Source organism: Hippocampus bargibanti, linkage group LG09 (assembly GCF_051943395.1).
Source record: "Hippocampus bargibanti isolate YZ-2025 linkage group LG09, ASM5194339v1, whole genome shotgun sequence".
Lineage (NCBI taxonomy): Eukaryota > Metazoa > Chordata > Actinopteri > Syngnathiformes > Syngnathidae > Hippocampus > Hippocampus bargibanti.
In genome coordinates, this window is record NC_142742.1 from 15,357,744 (window position 1) to 15,377,500 (window position 19,757).

General features: G+C 40.6%; 1 protein-coding gene and 1 non-coding gene across 2 annotated transcripts in view; one reads left to right on the top strand and one right to left on the bottom strand.

Moving 5' to 3' along the window:
- Positions 1-73, bottom strand: trnar-acg (transfer RNA arginine (anticodon ACG)). The gene has a single exon. It is a non-coding gene; the product is annotated as a tRNA-Arg (tRNA).
- Positions 74-19,550: 19,477 nt separating this feature from the next.
- The window catches only part of nkx2.2a (NK2 homeobox 2a), a 6,846-nt gene continuing 6,639 nt past the window's right edge, over positions 19,551-19,757 (top strand). The window contains exon 1 of the mRNA XM_089004573.1: positions 19,551-19,614. The gene's annotated coding sequence lies outside the window, so the exon portion shown is untranslated. The remainder of the gene's footprint in view (positions 19,615-19,757) is intronic.

The following is a 19,757-nucleotide window of genomic DNA, read 5'->3' on the forward strand; positions in this document are numbered from 1 at the left end:
CGAGGTAGCCAGGAGTCGAACCTGGAATCTTCTGATCCGTAGTCAGACGCGTTATCCATTGCGCCACTAGCCCTTGCTTCTATAATGAGTTGTAGTAATTAAAAGATGGGTGGTGTGGATCGAGGAAAGATGTCACGTATTTTGAACAACACAAAAAAATGTGCGGCAGGTGGCAGTATAGACTCGCATAACTTCACGTTCTCGGAGGGGAAATTTATTATTTCTCATCTCGATGCTCCCCAAAATAGGCCAGCAGGTGTCAGACTATACCAGTAGTGTGATGAATGCTCCTTCTCGCCCTGACTATCAGGGAACACGCTGATTCATCACCTTGCAATCGACATTTTCTAATTGCTTAATAATATTACTATTATGTTGTAACTTTGGCAGTTTTCACCTTTGCAATTGGTATAATGGTATGATTGGTATGCAATTGGTAAAATGTTTCGCACAAACTAATTCCTGACAATCAAATTATTTGTCTTCATAATCAAATAAGGACACAAAACACAAAAATATTCTTGTCTTATAGCTATCAGGTTGCTACTTGTTTTAAAAGGTTTCAGTTCAGTAGTTGTATTTTTTTTTTGTAATTTTTTATTAATATTATTTCAATTGAATCACCTAAAAAACAATAAACTTATTTTCACCAGTTTACTTTTCAGTAAATGTTTATTCACTGTGACTTTTCTCCTTTTCGAGCTCTATCAATGTAAGAGGATAACAATTGGTAACGTAAGGGGGTTAACAATTTTGTCCAGTTTGAAAAATACACTAACAGTCATGTCAGATTTACTGTATATACATCCACCAATGAGGTTTTACATGAGATCTGTTTAAAAAAAACACACCTGTTAAACGTTTCAGAGAGGTTTTTCTCCTCCAGCCGAGAGGGAAAGGCTTCCTACTGTGTGCTGTTGATTGCCTTTTTTTAGCAATGTAAGATGGTACAAATGTTGGCAACACTTCTCAGTTTGATGCAACATAGTACGAAAACTATGGCAAAAAAACACAATAAGAAAAATGCTTCTCTGTAGGCTCTCAGTCGTACAGAAGTGGTCCATCGGTGAAAAGGTTTCTTCAGTTGTCATCTGTACTTCTTTGGATAATTTTTAAAGCCTTTAGTTAGTACAGCCTTTTGTGTCTCTGAGAGGTATCCGTCTGACACATTTTGAATCCAATTCTCCCTTGAAATCTGCTCATTCCTAATTTTCCTCATGTTTACCAATAGTTGTGATTGTTTTTCTCAAAGCAATTTCTGAAATTTACCCTTTTATCTCTCTTTGGTTTTGCTGTGGTGTCTCATGTATACTGATTTCACACACTTCCTGATAGATTTCACAGGTAAATTTGGTTTTAAAGAAGTACAGATGACGACTGAAGAAACCTTTTCATCAATAAGAAATATGCTTTGTTGTTTGATTCATACCTCTCTACATTGGGAAAAGTATGGCTCATTCAGATCTTGTATTGTGTCTCTTTTTTAGTGGAGGCGTATTTATAGTAATTGAGCGGTCAACGGGAATGGGATTTCACAAATGAAAAAGGAACTCACATTCTTGGTGTTGGTCCTGAAATACTTCCTACAGTGAATGTATTTAGCTGAACAGGAATATATTCATTACACATCGGCACAAAGCTGCACCAAGAAGTTGAAAAGACACCTCTGATTAATGTGACATTATAAATAAAGAAAAAATCCATCATCGACAGCGAGGGCCACATTGCTCATCGGGTTCAGCCGTGTCGGCTCCCTTTTCTTCCCATCCTTCATTCGCTTGGCACGATCCCCTCCACCATGAAAGTCGAACAAATGTGCTGACATTGATCCTGTCCCTGCTCCCGGCCTAATTTCATTGCAGCCTGAGAGAGACGGCTATCTCCAAAGATCTTGACAGACAATTGTATTTACTATTTTCTTTTCACAAGCCAATAAAGGGTGAGTAGTTATTGCATCAGATTATTTGAAAAAACGTTTAATGATTCCAATTTATAACTCGAGACTGAATAATGATACGCCAAAGAGCTGACAGGCCATGATAAATGAAGCCTCATATAATACATATTTAGTGTGAAGAATTACTGGAGATGAATTGCGCAGTGATACAAACTCATGATAAAGAATAGTAAGAGCCACTAGAAGACTTGATAATGCGCTATTCATTTTCAAGTGATTTTGCCGCTTAATAAAAGAGCACAAATTAAAAATATATTTATTGTTGAAGAATATTGCCTGATATCTAGCGTGCTACTCTTTTTCTTTAAAATGAAAGGTGACTTACAGGATATAGTGCTTGCTGTCAGCGCATTTCATTTCATCAGATTATTTTAAAATATTTTCTCCATGCATTTTCTCTACTTAACAATCAGAATGTATTTGGGCACTTTCATTGGGCACACCATAGCTGGAACCCAGGGCAAATATGATTCTGAGTTGAATGGGAATTGATATCATGCTAGATGAACAAAAGTCAACTACTTTAATAATTTATTTCACTTCTGTTTTATCTCAGAAAGAACCCAATTTGAGATCTAAACCGATTCAAATGAGTTATGTGATCAATAACAAACATGTTGTGTGTCCATGTTAAGGGCTTTGTTCGAGCTTCATCTGTTGTTAAAGCACTATATAAACCAATATGTATGGTATTGTATTGTATTGTGTTGTATTGTATACAGAAGAGTACTTTTGGTCCTGTATTTTGTCTGCAGAAATTGTCTACTACGAACCTCAGCATGAAAAACTGATCTAGAAAAACACTTCTTCATCCTTTGCTCTTGTTATTTGTTTGATGCAGATGGTGATGTGTACTGTCATTATAGTGTTGATAAAACAACAAGCTCACTTTACTTTTTTTCCAGTGTTTTACAAGCAATTTGTTGGGTGTTTTCAATCATGACTGGAGTTATTGGAAAACAATGGCTGTCGGATGGCTTTTAACCAGTGATGGGCCGTCAGGGCCTGCAAGGCCTTCTCTGATGGCCTAAAACTATTGACAATTCGACCCTTTCTCCCTCCCCTCAGGTGAAAAGCCTAGGTGTCATTCTTGACAGCACACTATCTTTCCATTCCTATATAAATAACTTAACCCGATCTGCGTACTTCCACCTACGCAATATCAATCGTCTTCGCACGTCTCTCACTCCTCACACCACTGCTATCCTCGTTTATAGTCTTGTCACCTCCCGGATTGACTATTGCAATTCACTTCTCTTTGGTGTCCCTCAGAAACTTCTTCACAAACTTCAACTCGTCCAGAATTCTTCAGCCCGGATCATCACCAGAACCTTATCCTTTCATCACATCACCCCCGTCCTCCAAGAGCTCCATTGGCTCCCGTTCAAATATATAATCAAATTTAAGATGCTTGTTTATACATGTAAGGCTATCCATAATCTTGCCCCCCCCCCCATACCTACCTGACCTTATTTAAATTTCTATTCCCTCTCGTTCCCTCAGATCCTCTTTGAGTCTCTCAGAGTTTGAGTTGGCAACCCAAGGCCAGCTTGAAAATGCTGGCAACGCCAGGGTTATGATTTGCCATAGTTATGATTAGCTAGTCATTAACCAATCATAGTATCACTAGTCGCTAGGTGACAAGAGCATACTGGCCAGAGCTAGCACACCGTATCTGCAGCGAGCTGCATAAGCAAATATTTTTTTTTATTGATTTAATAGTGGTTTTGTCAACCCACAATGAAACTGCCCACCTCTGTTTTGTACTCCAGGGGAGAGGTGCCTGGAGTGCAATGGCGACATCCTCGGCCATCCCTGCATCCATCTCGGTTTTCAAGCCTAAATTAGAATGATAAAAGTCTATCAGTGATGAGAAAATGGAAATGAGGAGAGTCGATACGGCCTTCATTTAACAATCCCGCTTGCATGAGGGTTGTGGGTGGGTGGTGGGGGTGAATTATCTGAGGGTCACGTTGATGCCTGGAGCACACATGAAACTGAGATGACTGTTTTTGCTTTGATGTAGATACAGAAGGGTCAGCGGACGGCAAGATGAAGCCCATCGGAATAAGTGACCCCGATGTCTGTTTGGGAGAGCTGGATCAAAAAAAAGGGCTTGAGCAGCCTGTTGTTCTATGTGAGCACGTCCTTTCACACAAATTGACATCGTCCTCACACCTATGAAAGCATATTGCTGCAAGTACCAATTAGGACCATGCTAACACATTTACCGCCATTGCCATTCAGAGTTGGTTTACTGGTAAGGGCGAGCGAGTTTCTTGTTTATCAAGATTAGCATGCTATTATTAGATATTTTTCTTTAAATACTGCTTAATTGAAAAGGTAAACTGTGTCATGACATTAATCATTGTCACAGCATGTGTGGAACGACATTTTGAAAATGATTTAATTCCTGAACATTGGCAGCTGACGTAAAAGCTTGGCCAAAACAAACATGCAAATCAAACCTCTGCATTCACAGAGTTAATCACCTGTCTGCAGATGCAACAATCTGTCCATTTTACACCTCTACCCATACAACTGTTTTTGAAACTAAATCAAAGAGACAGAGATATGTGTGATAATTGCCTCTACATTGTCTTGTGTATTCCATCCACCATCATGTCATCCATATTACAATGGATCCATATTACATCCATACCATACTTTCCATCCAACAATAAACATGTCTTAATCTCACCTGCCGGGTAATTAATCAACCACGACAATTGATTTGTAAAACAACACCAATCCATCCATGTTTTGTCCCTTTGTACTCATCCGTGTCGCATTCCAATATCGCCACATATCTAAAAAGTGAACCAAATAATGAAAGAAACAGTTGATTTGATGAATGTGTTCCCAAAATCTAAATCATTGTTTTTAAAGAAGGAAATATTTTCTCTCAATTGTCTCAGGTCTGCCCATAGAAGCAGCATTCCGTTCAAAACTATTCTTGATATATGTGTGTGTGTATATGTGGTGACCCTGGTTTCCCAAAAATACATGATGCGTATTTCATTGGATTGTTGTTCAAGGAATCACTTGCAAGTGAGCTACTTGCAAATGTGGCAATGGAGAAGCAGAGCAGACCCTGGAGAGGTTGTTTCTCTCAACAGATCCTCGACATGTAGCTCATCCGTGATTGCCTGATAGTTCCGGACACAGGGGGCTGCGCTTCGACCTCCCATACACAGCCTAGCAACACACTATGACCTCATCCCTTTTGCCACCCACCCATAATGGCAAATCAAAGAAAGAAAACAATGTGACCTTTTTCTATGCCACCTTCATATCAGCAGCATAACCCCAAGAATATCACTTCTGTCCGTTTTTGCAAAAATAACCCACATTCGTCACTTTGATCGTATTAAAATGCTACATTACTGTGTGAACTCTCCTTTTTGTTTTTGATGTTTGTTTTCACATCCCATCCAGCAGCCATTTGCAATTTGGTGTGTGCAGAGTTGGTACGGAGCTCGCTATAGGTGTACCTGTATATGTTGTTAAACTGTTACTGAAGTCTTGAAACAATACATCTTGCAGTATGAACCCAGAAAAGCGAAAAGGGGGTGGAATGGAATCTAATCTTTTCAGAGATGTTGTGTTGTTATTTCACATCTGACAAAGTGAATGAGGACATAAAACATGCAAGCACAATGCACATTGTATTTCCTTGTTATTTAGTTGTGTTAAATCCTCCATACGCAGGCCTCCCACCCGGAACCTCAGTTCTCGTACAAGACCTCAGGCGACGGTGAACAAGGGGCGTCTGAATGGCCCTAGACTGGCCTTTGTGTGGCCCTACTGCAGTGTCTCTTTATTTACACAGTCTTTAATGCTGTATGTTTTCTTTCCCTTAATTGCGTTGGCCTTTGGTGGCCTCTGGTCAATCAATACCATCCCTCCAATGACATCAGCACCTCTATTCAGCCTGTTTGGCCTTGCCAGGTGATGGTGCAGCTTCATGGGAGAAACTAACAGCTTTCTTTTTTCTCCCATCACCGAGCTCACCAGGTACCATGCACTGCCATAACAACGTGTAAATTATTGATAGATAAAACGGCATACATAATGTCATTATGCCAAAAGAAATGTTAAATAATTTTGTGTTTTGGTGTGCATTTCTCCCCATCCAAAACAGTAGAGACGGGCGACCACTAATTGTCTCTGAGAAGGTGATTGCAACCACCTGGGAATGGCCAATTGCCGCTGGGACCTGATTGGCCAGAAGCTCAGGTGAACCACCTTTAAAACCAGACTGAGGAAGTCACTTCGAGGAGGAAGAAGAGGGAGAAAGGACAGCCTGGAGAGCAGTGTTACCTGTGGTCTGCCGAAAACTGATATCAACCACGACTTCAAATAAAGAAAACTAATAATATCCATCCTGGATCTGGCTGAGTGGACTTTTATCATTTTTTCCACCTGCTTGCTGTCTCGCCGCACAACACATACATGTGCCATGAGTCGGAACACTCGCTGCCAAGAAAATATTCACATATGTGGTCTCCCTATATCTTATTACAACCACAAAGCCATCCGCTGAGGTATTTGTCGCAACAAGTGTGGGACAGCCATTGGTGTTTTGGGCAGATGGCTGATTGAAGAAATTTAGTTCCTGAAAGGCTTATTTAGAAGACATTCATGTGGAAGGAGTTTGAGGGAATTTGAGAAGGGCCCTTTCATCAAGCAAAAGTGTTCATGAATAAAAATACTAACCGATGTATGAAGTCGTTAAACTGACCTTATCTGTCTTGATATCATTCGGTCTGTCCACCAATACTGGCAGAAAGTTCATCAGACTTCTCATTGACAGGCACCTGTTTTGCTGGCGATTGCCAAATGACGAAAAAAAAGCACGGAAAGGATATTTCGTCCATAAGTATAACTGTCACAACCTGGGCCATCCACTGATGCCCTTTACAGTCTATCACTGACGGAAACCTGTTTTTCTGACTACTGAGAGAAACAAGCCTGTCTTGTGTGTTTGTTTGAAGATCGGTCACTCTGGTAGTTGTGATGGAGGGGTTCGTTCCCTGTGAACGTGGGAGAATGAATACTTCTGTTTCAAAAGGATCTCTTCAGGGGACAGTGAGGGTTGTGATTGGCCAAAGCGGCACAACTCGATGACATTACTTCACATTCTTGAACAACACAAATCTATAATCTTTTTTGCATCTTCAGCGTTAAAACTGCTGCAGGCGGTCACCAGGTCATCCGTCCATCCATTCATTGATTTTCTGATTTCAGACCTTCATGGTCAATGGCAGGGCACTCTAAATACTTCAAAATCCATTTAATCTCGTTGGATTAAATATTTGTTTCTGATTGGACCATGACATATTTTATGTGTGTGTGTGTGTGGCGGCGGCGAGGGGCAGACCGACTGATGGTGAAATGTACAGATGGAAGCGATGATGGTTAGTATGATGGTTTAATTCGGCTTGAAAAAAATGACGGACTGACGATGATGGATGGGCACCCAGGCCAGTGACGTGCGGTGAGGTACATGGCTGGTGAGGCACTGACGTCATCACAGTCAGATTTACAAACATATGAACTCTATAGAGTAGCTTATTCACCATTTGATTGGCAACAGTTAACCTGTTTGTTTAAAATGTCATGTCTACATTCTTTATATAAACTGTAGCATAGAAAAAAAGAATAAAAAAAAATGTTATCGTATTACCTTTACTTATAAATGAAGTCCATGCGCCGCTCCTTCTGAAGAAAGGTATCGATAACGTCTTTGTAGAAGCCTTCCTTATGTTTCTTCAGTTTTAAAAGTCTCTCTATTTCTTTCAATTGATATATGTAATCCTCCATTCTGAAAATAAGGCCAAGCAACACGAAAAAATGACTGGATGGTTGCACTTGCGAACTGTTTACTGTAGCTTGCTCTCACTAATTCTATTATTCTGCAGCCGAGGAGGTGCAAGAAAAATCTGTAATCACCAGTGCCCCCTGTCATGAGGCATGAGAACTGTGTGCCTCACCTATGCACACAGTTTTGATAAAAAAAAATAAAATAAAATAAACACTGCAGTACAGTGTTTATAATGTAAAGTGACTACATTGTATACACCAGCTAAACTGCAGACATTTAGTTCATATGCTAAAAATGTTTTAGCACTTTAATAACGATATGCAGAGAAACAGCAATGCGGTCTCACTGCAGAGCAAGCCAGCAGAGTTCACATAGTCATTGCGCAATCCATGGTGAGGCTCAGCCGGCTGCTGCCTCACCGCTCGTCTCCCCTTAGTATTTGAACGGTAAATGTGAAAATTCAGCGATTTTGAAAAAAAATCAAAAAATGGTGAAGTTAAATGGAAAAGAACTTTAAAGTACAAATTACTAAATAAATATAACTGTTTAATTTATTTTTTTCATTTGATATTTCCATGATGACAGGTGAGGCACGGCCCCCCCTCCCTCCCGTGACTGCACGTCACTGACCCAGGCAGATGAAGCTACCTACCATCCATCTACTGATCAAAAGACGCAACATATCGTAATGTGTTTTTAAACCGAGGGTGCGGCTTCCTGTACACTCACTCAACTCTAGAAATAATGGTGTGGTCTGCTTGATACGGCAATCAGTGTCTGAAAAACAATTTTGTTGACCTTCGGCACCGTAGATGAGGTTGGGAGAGAGCGAGTTGACATGCGCCCGCCGCTCGTGCACGCATGTGTGCGACGGCGCGAGCACATCCATCATAAGAGCTCCCCTCTCCTGTGTCCAATTCAGCGATGATTCTCTAGTGCGGCACCATGGCGATGTTTAGTCAGAGCAGCACATAATTATCTTTTTGTGTACTTTAATAAGGAGACATCCGAGTGTTCAGATGACAAGGGCACACACACTACAAAACTCCGGCAGTGTGATATTATCCCCTCCATTCAATGTAATGAAAACATAAATAATGAAATGTCGCTAACTAAAGTAACTGCTATGCAAATTTGAGGATCTAGTGAGTTGAAGAACACTTTTTTAAAATGCCAAATGGGGACCATTTAAAGTTGACCTTTGGAAATGTTATTTTGAATGCAATGTGATGGTGCTGTTTAATTTGAAGAGGTGCTTATCTCAAAGTCAACATCTTACTTCTGTTTTCCTGACGTACACTCAGTCACCATATATTAGGCAGTAGCCTGGCAACCACAAGAGTCGGGCTGTCGCAAATTGATATGTTTGCAATATGCCGGGACTGGCGTGCTCCTTACTGCTGACCCCGCCTGCTATTTTGTTTCGCTCCTGTGAAGGTGTCACTGATAAATGTTACCTTGTCTCAGCAGGTGTGCCTGGATGGAGGGCCCGCCGTACGGTGGAGGTCACCAACCCTACAGTGTTCCCCCCTTTTATTTGAATAATGGGCCATTAGGACTGGTGGATGTCCGACGTTAAAGTAGTCATATGTGTCTCTTGGATAAAAGACATAATTATCTGAAAGAGGGAGGATGTGTTTGTACACCCTTTCCCTCTGAATCTGGCACATACTTTTACCATTAGGTGGCGAGAGCGAGTGATTGAGGAAGGGACAGCTCAGTCATGGCATTCACAAACACCAATTCGGCACAGGATTTGGAAAACTCCCTTTTATTATTTATTCAAGTCCAGTAGAGTCCAGTCGAAGAAACAGGACCCCCCTACCACCCCTCTAAAAAATGTGTAGCACTGTGTTACAACCATAGCTTGATAGCAATAGCCCCATCACTACCATTATGAGTTTTCGGAATGATAAAACAAGTATGAAATGGGTAACGTGTTCTGACACCATTGTGGCTGCTTTTCGCCCATGCCGTTGGAGTTTAAGAGCGACTTTCCATACAATCCATTGAAATGGGGATAGGACATTTGGAGTGTTATTTATCAAATACCAAATGGGTGCCAATTAAAGACGAGTTCTTTATCATTTATTTGCCCTTGAGGGTTTTATGCCTCCGCCGCTATCACCTTATAAAAGCTTCCTTTTAACGCAAAGAATAGAAGCCCATTTTCATGACCTCCTCTAATGTATTTTCGTCCATCGTCACTGCCTGGAAAAAAAGTTTTTACCTCAGCACAAAACATGTTAATTGCCGACACGGGCCTCGTATAAAGAAAATATCTCCATGTTGATTATCTAAATATGTCGGCAACCCATCTGCAGCAATCCATTGAAATTACTAAATTGTGTATTCTCCTTGTCGTCTTTCAATTTGAATGCATTCTTAATCAAAGGGCTTCAGAAATGTGCAGATGGGTAATCCTTGTGTCTGCAAGGAGCAGCCTGGTTCAAGGTGAATGTTTCACACCCCTAAGCCCTCATGTTCTCCTCCATTGTCTGGTTTTGGTTCATATCCTCACGGGTTGCTCACTGCACCCAAAAGGGGCACTTTTCTTCAACACGCGCAGACATAAGCGACGACTCGAGCGAATATTGAAGCTCGGCCTTCCGTATAATTTTGCTAATGCATTTTTTTTTCCAAGAACAACACAGTCTGACAATAATCGCGTTTGTGTTAAACTTTTAGATTCAATGCAATTGGAGGAATTCATATTTTAGGGCTTGAGGGATAAAACAAGACACACTCATAACCACACACAAACTTTGTGCAAATCACTCAACTGTTGTCATATTATCGGTTAAACCAGGGGTCGGGAACCTTTTTGACGAAGAGAGCCATCAAAGTAAAATATTTCGAAATGTTTTTAAGTGAGAGCCACACGCACGCACACACACACACGGGCCCGTGCGCACACACACACACACACACACACACACACACACACACACACACACACACACACACACACACACACACACACACACACACACACACACGCACACGCACACACACACGCAAACACGCATGCACGCGCAGCCGCCACTTTTCAACAAAATATCAGAATGTATTATTTAAAATAACTTTGTGATAGTACTCACCGTTAACATGAATGGTTTTCTGTCCTCGTGATTGGTAAAAATCCAGGCAAACGATCGGAATGAAATTCAACTTGCCGTTCCAGAGGCAAAGTTACTGCTAGCTAGCCTGCACACGGCACATAGGCTGCCAAATGAAAAACAAAGTAGTGTAGTTTATTCAATACATTGTAAGAATGAAAAGTGTAAAGAGCAGTACATTGGGGAGACTGAACAAATTCTCAAAAAAAAGACTATCAACATCGCAGGGATAAAACTAGTGGGCCTCAATCGGCAGTACATATGCACTTAAAAGCTAGCAACCACTCTTTTGACGACAATGAGGTTAAAATCTTAGAACATAGATGGTTTGAAAGGGGAGTAAAAGAAGTGATTTTCATAAAACAACTAAATCCTTCATTAAACCGGTTTGGTGGGGTTAAGTTCAATTTGATTTGTTCATACAATAGCCTGCTTAGGCAACATTGGATTAGTAATACTGATGAGGTGATACCGGTCGAAGTGGGGCAATCAGGCCAGTCGTTAGTCAGAACGATAGGAACTATCAGTGGAGCAGCTGCAGGGAGTAGTCCTCTGCTCCCCCCAACCTGAGAGCAGGGACCTATCATAGCAGACGTCTGTGTAAGCTCTCAGTCGTACAGGAGTGGTTCATCGATGAGAAGGTTTCTTCAGCCGTCATCTGTGTAAGTTTGAAGGTTTCGGACGTTTCGCCTCCTATCCAAGAGGCTTCGTCAGCGAACTAAAGTCTGACTGGTCGTATCGGCCCTATTTATATATCCCTAATATCCAGACATGGCGAGCCGGACACAGCTATGATAGGTCCCTACTCTCAGGTTGGGGGGAGCAGAGGACCACTCCCTGTGGCCCCACTGATTGTTCCTACATTACTGACTAACGACTGGCGTATTTGCCCCACTCCCACCGGTATCACCTCATCAGCATTACGAATGTTGCCTAACCTGTTTTGCCTAAGCAGGCTATTGTATGAACGATCCAACCCCACCAGACCGGTTTAATGAAGGATTTTGTTGTTTTATAAGAATCGCTTCTTTTACCCCCATTTCAAACCATCTATGTTCTTTCGCTAAGATTTTAACCTCATTGTTGTCAAATGACTGGTTGCTAGCTTTTAGGTGCAAATGTACTGCCGATTGAGGCCCACTTTTATTATCCCTGCGATGTTGATAAAGTATTTTTTTGAAAATTTGTTGAGTCTCCTCAATGTACTGCTCTTTACAATTTTCATTCTTACAATGTATTGAATAAACTACATTACTTTGTTTTTCATTTGGTAGCCTATCTTTTGGATGCACTAATTTTTGCCTTAACGTGTTTATCGGTTTGAAATAAGTAGGAATTTTGTGTTGCCAAAGGACTCTTTGTAATTTTTCAGAAACTCCTGCAATGTAAGGTGAGAATTTTTGGTTTCATTCATATCAAAACATATCAGGAGAGCACTCACTAACTGTGGGTACCCTCAGTGGTCATTCAACAAATGTCAGAAAGAAAGAATGGGGAATGAAACCAAAAATTCTCACCTTACATTGCAGGAGTAGCAGTACCTTACATTCAAGTCAAAGTCAAAGTCAAAGTCAGCTTTATTGTCAAATATGCTAATATGCATGACATACAGCACAGATGAAATTGCAGGAGTTTCTGAAAAATTACAGAGTCCTTTATTATATTATAGTTTATTCAATACATTGTAAGAATGAAAATTGTAAAGAGCAGTGCATTGGGGAGACTCAACAAATTCTCAAAAAAAGACTTTATCAACATCGCAGGGATAATACTAGTGGGCCTCAATCGATAGTACATTTGCACCTAAAAGCTAGCAACCACTCATTTGACGACAATGAGGTTAAAATCTTAGCGAAAGAACATAGATGGTTTGAAAGGGGGGTAAAAGAAGCGATTCTTATAAAACAACAAAATCCTTCATTAAACCGGTCTGGTGGGGTGAGGTTCAATTTGGATCGTTCATACAATAGCCTGCTTAGGCAAAACAGGTTAGGCAACATTCGTAATGCTGATGAGGTGATACCGGTGGGAGTGGGGCAAATAGGCCAGTCGTTAGTCAGGAATGTAGGAACAATCAGTGGAGCCACAGGGAGTGGTCCTCTGCTCCCCCCAACCTGAGAGTAGGGATCTATCATAGCTGTGTTCGGCGCAGCCATGTCTGGACATTAGGGATATATAAATAGGGTCGATACGACTAGTCAGACTTTAGTTCGCTGACGAAGCCTCTTGGATAGGAGGCGAAACGTACGAAACCTTCAAATTTGTACAGATGACGGCTGAAGAAACCTTCTCATCTATCATAGCAGAGTCCGGCACCGCCATGTCTGGACAGTAGGGATATATATATATAGGGCCTAAACTACCAGTGAGACTTTAGTTTGCTGACAAAGTTTCTTGGATAAGAAGCGAAACGTCCAACACCTTCAATGAAGTATGACGGCTGAAGAAACCTTTTCATCCACGGCTCATAAGCTTCCACACTTGCTATCTGCAATATACGTCTCGCAGAAGTATGTTGATGCTCACGTTAACATGGGGATTGTTAAAATGTCACTGACATTCGACTGTGTCATCGATGGTATTGTTTCATTGCAAATTAGAATCAGAACGTTTTCACTCCTCAAAGGCGAATGCTCCGATGCATTCAAACTGAAGTGCACTCGTTGGCCTCATTTAAAGGGGCATTTACCTGTTTCAACATGACGGCCAGTATCATCCAATCAAAATGGAACTTTCGGCCAACCTAGGTCACTGTCATCCAATCAAAATTGCGCTTTCCGCCAACTGCAGCCCCAACAGGAAATGAACGGCGAAAAAAACGAGAATATGTTTTTAGTTTTATCGGCGAGCCATATGCAATCATCAAAAGAACCATATATGGCTCGCCAGCCATAGGTTCCCGACACCTGGGTTAAACGGTGCATTCTGTCTCCCAGAACTAATTGCTTATCCTGAACGATATTTTGAAAGCACTTTGATGTTTGTGGTCGGTGTGGCTTTGAACATTACACATGCTCGCATTGCAACCACGAGCAGATACAAGCCCAGGTCATCAGTCACAAAATGAGCTTGCATACAGTTGTATTATATTCGTGTTTGACAGTAAATGCAGCCCATACTTTTTCAGTATTGTTTTTTTCTGAAATGTCCTAGAAATATCCTTGTTCTAATTCGACCAATCTTGTCCACGACATTCTATTTAAAATATATTATATTCTTTCCTGTCATATTTTGCTTTGGCCCGATTGTGAAGGTTAAAGTTTATGACTTAGTGAAGTTTTCAAATCTTTGCCTAAAGATGCGCTGAGAAGAGGAGGCAAGGACAAGCTTTGCTCTGCTCATCTTGAAATAACTCGTCCTTCACTCATGGTCAGATTTATTGTTTTAAAAGATGCAACAAATCTTGGGAGACGAAAAGTGAGGTAACTGTCGCAACCTGTATTTTTGAAGTTCTCTTTTCATCAACTTGCCGGGAAATCAATGTAAGTCAGCACGTTGACATCTCCTGACTACCTTGAGAGACTACTGCTGCACCGCCATTGTCAATGTGCCTCTCTTCACTTCCATCTCTTATTTACCACATAATTTGCTTCTCCACCTGTTACAAAAACCTCTCCAATTGAGATTGTTGAGGAGGTCCTCGCTGTGATTCGATACTGCCGCTCTACTTTCACCTTGGGAGACGACTATTGTCCACTGTGTTGAAGTTGACCCCAAGAGGTGACCTCCATGATTGATTTTAATGCCCCTTCCATAGCCACGAAACAAGAACGTTGGCTTGCTGCTAGACGAATGGTCTCTGCCTCCCTTTTAATTTGGAGCTTTTATGTGTGAAACATGCGCCCATTTCATTCTTGCTTGACTTACTGGACAGTATGTCTCCGACTTTGTACGCAGGAAGCATTACTCGCAAAGCCTTCGTGAAGGGAAACCTCTGTCTGAAGTAATGATTGACCTCTTTGGATATAAAATATCTCACCTGAGCGAAAGTAATTGTTTTGTATCTGGTGAGACATTTGGAGAATATGAAGTGAACATGTCAGTTATGGATTTGACTCCCATTTACACAAATGACTGATTCCACTCTTCTGTGAATTTGTTGCCCAATCCTCAAGTAGAAGATTTTTAGGTCATAGATCAGAGAGTGCCTGGCGTACACTCTTGATTGTAGCCAATCCCAACGGGGTTTGATGGGGTTGAGGTCAGGGCTCTTAAGTGCTTCTACACCAAAGCCATCCAATAGGAATAGGAGTAACTGATATAACCAACAAGCCTTGATGCGCTGCCAGGATTGTCGAAGAAAGTGTGATTGGGAAGCGCCACATCTCATCTTATGAATCGGTGAAACCAAAATGTAGTGAGGATCAGATCCTCTGTTTTTCCATGCAAAAAAATGAATTGATACTTTTGTCTGTAAATGACTGAATATTTATAGCCCTTGAACTCAAATTCTGTTCAATAAGAACTCACCTTAAAGTAAATTCAATTGTGTTGCATTGCACCAGAATCAGAAAGCTTTTAATAGTGCCAAAATGGAACTATTAAAGGCTTATTATTAGTGCCATGCTCTGACCAACTGAGCTAACCGCCCATTGTAAAATCTTGATCGCCCCGCCATGTGTAAAATAAATTGCATTCCGTATGACAATGATGATATAAACTTTATTTGTCACCCATTGGATAAATTCCTAATTCACAGCAGTAAAATTATGAAAGGAAGAGAATTGGAAAAATAACATCATATTTTTCAATGTATAAGGCGCACTGGTGTCTATGGTGCACTGGAGTATAAGGCATACCCCCAATGAATGGTGTATTTTCAAACTTTTCGGATACATAAGGCGCACTGGAGTATATTTCAATGAATGAAGACTTTCTCAAATATAAGATCTAAATAGATAAGTGTTCCAAATATAAGGCTCACCGTATTATAAGGTGCTACAGTAAAGGCTGAGATTACACACTAAGTATTCTACAAGGGAGGGAGGGATGGAGTTTGTGGCTTCTGACAGTAGTTAAGAGACCTCTTGTGGCTCAATATTACTTCACATACTGTATAATGCGCACCTGTATATAAGGTGCAGGGTCATCGCTTGAAGAAAATGAAGGCTTTGGGGTGCACTTTATACACCAGAAAATACGGTAAGTAGTATGGGGATCATGAAAAATAATTCAGGATTATTAACATGTCACACCAACATTAATGAGAATAATTTGAGCAAATGTATTACCGGTACTTCAGAAGTGTGCTTCAAATCTGTCGCGCTTCACACAGATCGGTGCATAAGAAGTAGGGCTGGGTTTCAAAAAGGTTGGTGATCCCTCGTCTTGACAAATTTGCAATTAACTGCACCCGATTAGTCGTTTTGTGTCTATGTTATAATGAATTTGATTTTGTTATACTCAGTGGGGGTGGGGTATAATTATTTAATCCATGCCCGTTTTATTTTTAATACTCTTTGTGAAAATGAAACTGATGGCATGATAAGGGTGCCATGTAGATGAGAACAAAAATATATCTGAATAACATGCACAAAGACAGTTGTTTTTTTTTTTTTTTTTCTCGTGATTGACTTGGCTCCAGTCCACGATATACTGAGCGACCGCGATTGACGTAATCGGCACACCTCCTCTACATTTTTCGTGTTTAGTTGATGGTTGCAGACCGACTGGACAGCCCTTTCCCTGAAACATGTTTTTGTTGAATTTGCTCAATTTTACTTCAATAGAATATAGGGGTTGCACAAAATGAAATCGTCTGAACTAAATAAAACGGATCTCAATCAAAACATGTTTATCTCAAGAATAAAGCACCCAAAAATATAGTGGGAATCATATTCACTGAACCTATTCCATGTTTCTTTCTCGACCGCTTTCAAACATCTCATTCCATCCTTTTCTGTTTTACCTCCATCTTGTAACGTCGCCTCAGACATCTTAACACGGACAAGATCCAGAGCTGCTTGTATTCACAACGTGCCTTTCGTCATTTAAGACGTGCATATATTCAACAGATGAGAAGCATTTCTTGGACAACAGCTCATCTCCTTGAAGGGCTAACAACAGCCATTCATTCCTACCTTAACAGTGCAGATCCACGATCTCACGCGAAACCTCAAGGCTAAGTGCACGCATTTGGGGAGAAAAATTGCAAAACCTTTCAAACGGATACCGGCGGCGATCAGCGGGTGAGTCCTCAGCATACAAGTGAGCCCTCAAGTTTAATTAAACTTTTTAAAAAGTGTATCATCCATGAAAACCGTGCCAATTTGCTTGAGAAGCGCTCCCACTTTCCTCTCGAGTGGTCGATACATTAAAACTTGAACTGATTGATTTCAGAAAGCCGTGCCAACGGTGTCTTCACACGACCATTAACAACATTTGAAGTATGGTCATCACCAAGCTTAAGGCCGGGGATTGATAATTGCTTGACCGACAGGGCCTATCTCACCCATTCCTTTTCAGGAGATCTTGTAGTTAGCACCCGGAGCACTTGTGGCGAATCTCAAACAACACAGTAGTATTCTCAAAGCGAGTCAGCGGTTGAGTGGGAAGCTTCTTTCTCATTGGTGTGAACCCCATGAATACATTCCACCTCTAAACTAACTACTTGGCCTTAATGTGGAATTCAAGCGAGGTACGAGGCCAATTTATTTATTTGTATTCCTCGGGTCTTAGTGACACCCTTGAAGATGGCAGGATAATCTCGCTCTTTCATCAACAAAGCGGCACTGCAAAAATCCGCATCAGCTGTGTATTCACGATTGATTGATGGTCACTCCTGCAACACCAGGCAACACTGTTATTATCATGCACGAATTCCAGGCTCCCCACAATAAAATCATTGTCGTGATTTAGCCTCTAGACCCCCAAAGGTGTCATAATAGCACGCCCGGTGTTTGCCTCGTATTGCTTTCTTCCTCAACAATTAGCCATGTCCTCCTGTGAGCTTCTATACCTCAACCTCTGATAAAGGGGATGGTGTTTGGTGGACTCAAAGAGATACGCGCCTATAGATAGTTTTCTCTCTACACCACCCTAATGCAATGCCAGATTTACATGAGATTATATGACACCAAAATAAATCTCTTGCATTCTGGTCTGACCCAAAACCTGTACAACGCAAACAAATGTAAACAAAACCCTTTCAATAGGATGTAAAACTCAACAAAAGAACTTGTGCATACCCAGGTGTGTGTACCTTCTAATAAATTGGAATATGGTTATGTTCAGAATGAACCAACCGCATCAAACTCATATTAAATTGAAATCAGTCTATACCTGCCACCTTGTAAAGTGCATTTTATGAGGAGCTGTTCTTGGATTGGATTGGATTTACCTGAATTACACTCACAGAGGAGAAATTTACATTATACAGACGCAAAGTTATGAAAGGAAGATGAAAGGAAAGAAAGATGTAGAAAAAAAAAAAAAAAAAAAAAAAAAAAAAAAATATATAGTTAAGTTTTTATATATATATATATATATAACTTAACTATATTTATATATATATATATAACTTAACTATATATATATATATATATATATATATATATATATATATATATATATATATATATATATATATATATATATATATATATATATATATATATAAAACTTTGATTTGCCTTCAACCTCCAGGAAATATATTGCAGTGTATAAATATGCAACAATTTAATGTTATGAATCTCAGCTCGTGTTCGCAGGGATTTAAATGTACCCTTCAACAAGATCTCCCAATCACTTGTTATCCACTTATAGAACAGGCCCATGTGCACCATGTTGGTGACCTCTGTGCTTTCATCGTCTTAACCATGACTAAAAGGTTATTATCAATCACACAAATTATTGATATACTCTTCATTACGCAAACTTTTGGTTGATAATCAAACAAGATTCAGATTATTATTTTCCACAAGTTTACCATGTCTTATTTATATAGTATAATAAAGAGTGAATAGTGTCTTTCGTTGTTTTAATGATAGTGATGATTTATTTATTTTTTTTTGCGGGGGGGGGGGGTGAGTTTAGGATATTTAGTGGTATATTTTAACAAAGAGTGAGCGGATAGATTCGCCGCATGCTCAAAGACTCTTCAATGGGCGTTGTGAATTGGCGTCAGCCCGGGCTGGTCATCAATCATTGTATCAGGGTATCTAATGTAAACGTGGCTGCGTCATGGATAGCATGTCACATCTGCTCTTCTCTGAATGTTACTTCTTGGTTACCAAGCCATTTATTATGGAGAGCCCTGCGTCGGGACTAATGTGAAGATCAACCTGCTACCCCCTTATCTCCGTAACTGTGACATTATTCACCAGCATTATAGTCCACGTTGGTTGCAGATGTCAGGAAAAGAACGAAGAGAAAACCAAATGTGCAAGCAAGGTTGATCCACGCGCTGCTGTGTTTGCGCTTCAGTCCACTTTATGGCCCGATGAGCATATGGCCAATATTTTGTCTCACGTCATAGAAGGGAAGACAAACATTGAGCAATGCAAAGGAGTTAGCAGGAGCAGAGCCTCTTGAGCAGCTATGCAAACGCACTCTGACAATACGAGAAGAGGAGCACTTGCTTTCAGGGTATATAAACCACATCAGGTTTATCTGTGCATGCACGGCTCACTCTCATTTGGAGATATTTCATGACCCTCTCACGCTGTCTTTCCGCCACCAAGACTTCCACTGGCCTCCCTCTCGTGTACGAGGTAAGCCCACCGCAAGCCTGCTTTTTAGCTCACCGACTGGCACTCTTATTTAAAGTGTGGCAGTGAATGGAACATTATTAAAAAATAATAACATACTGGATCTGCACCATTCCAAAACATATACAGTATTTTCATATATTTCC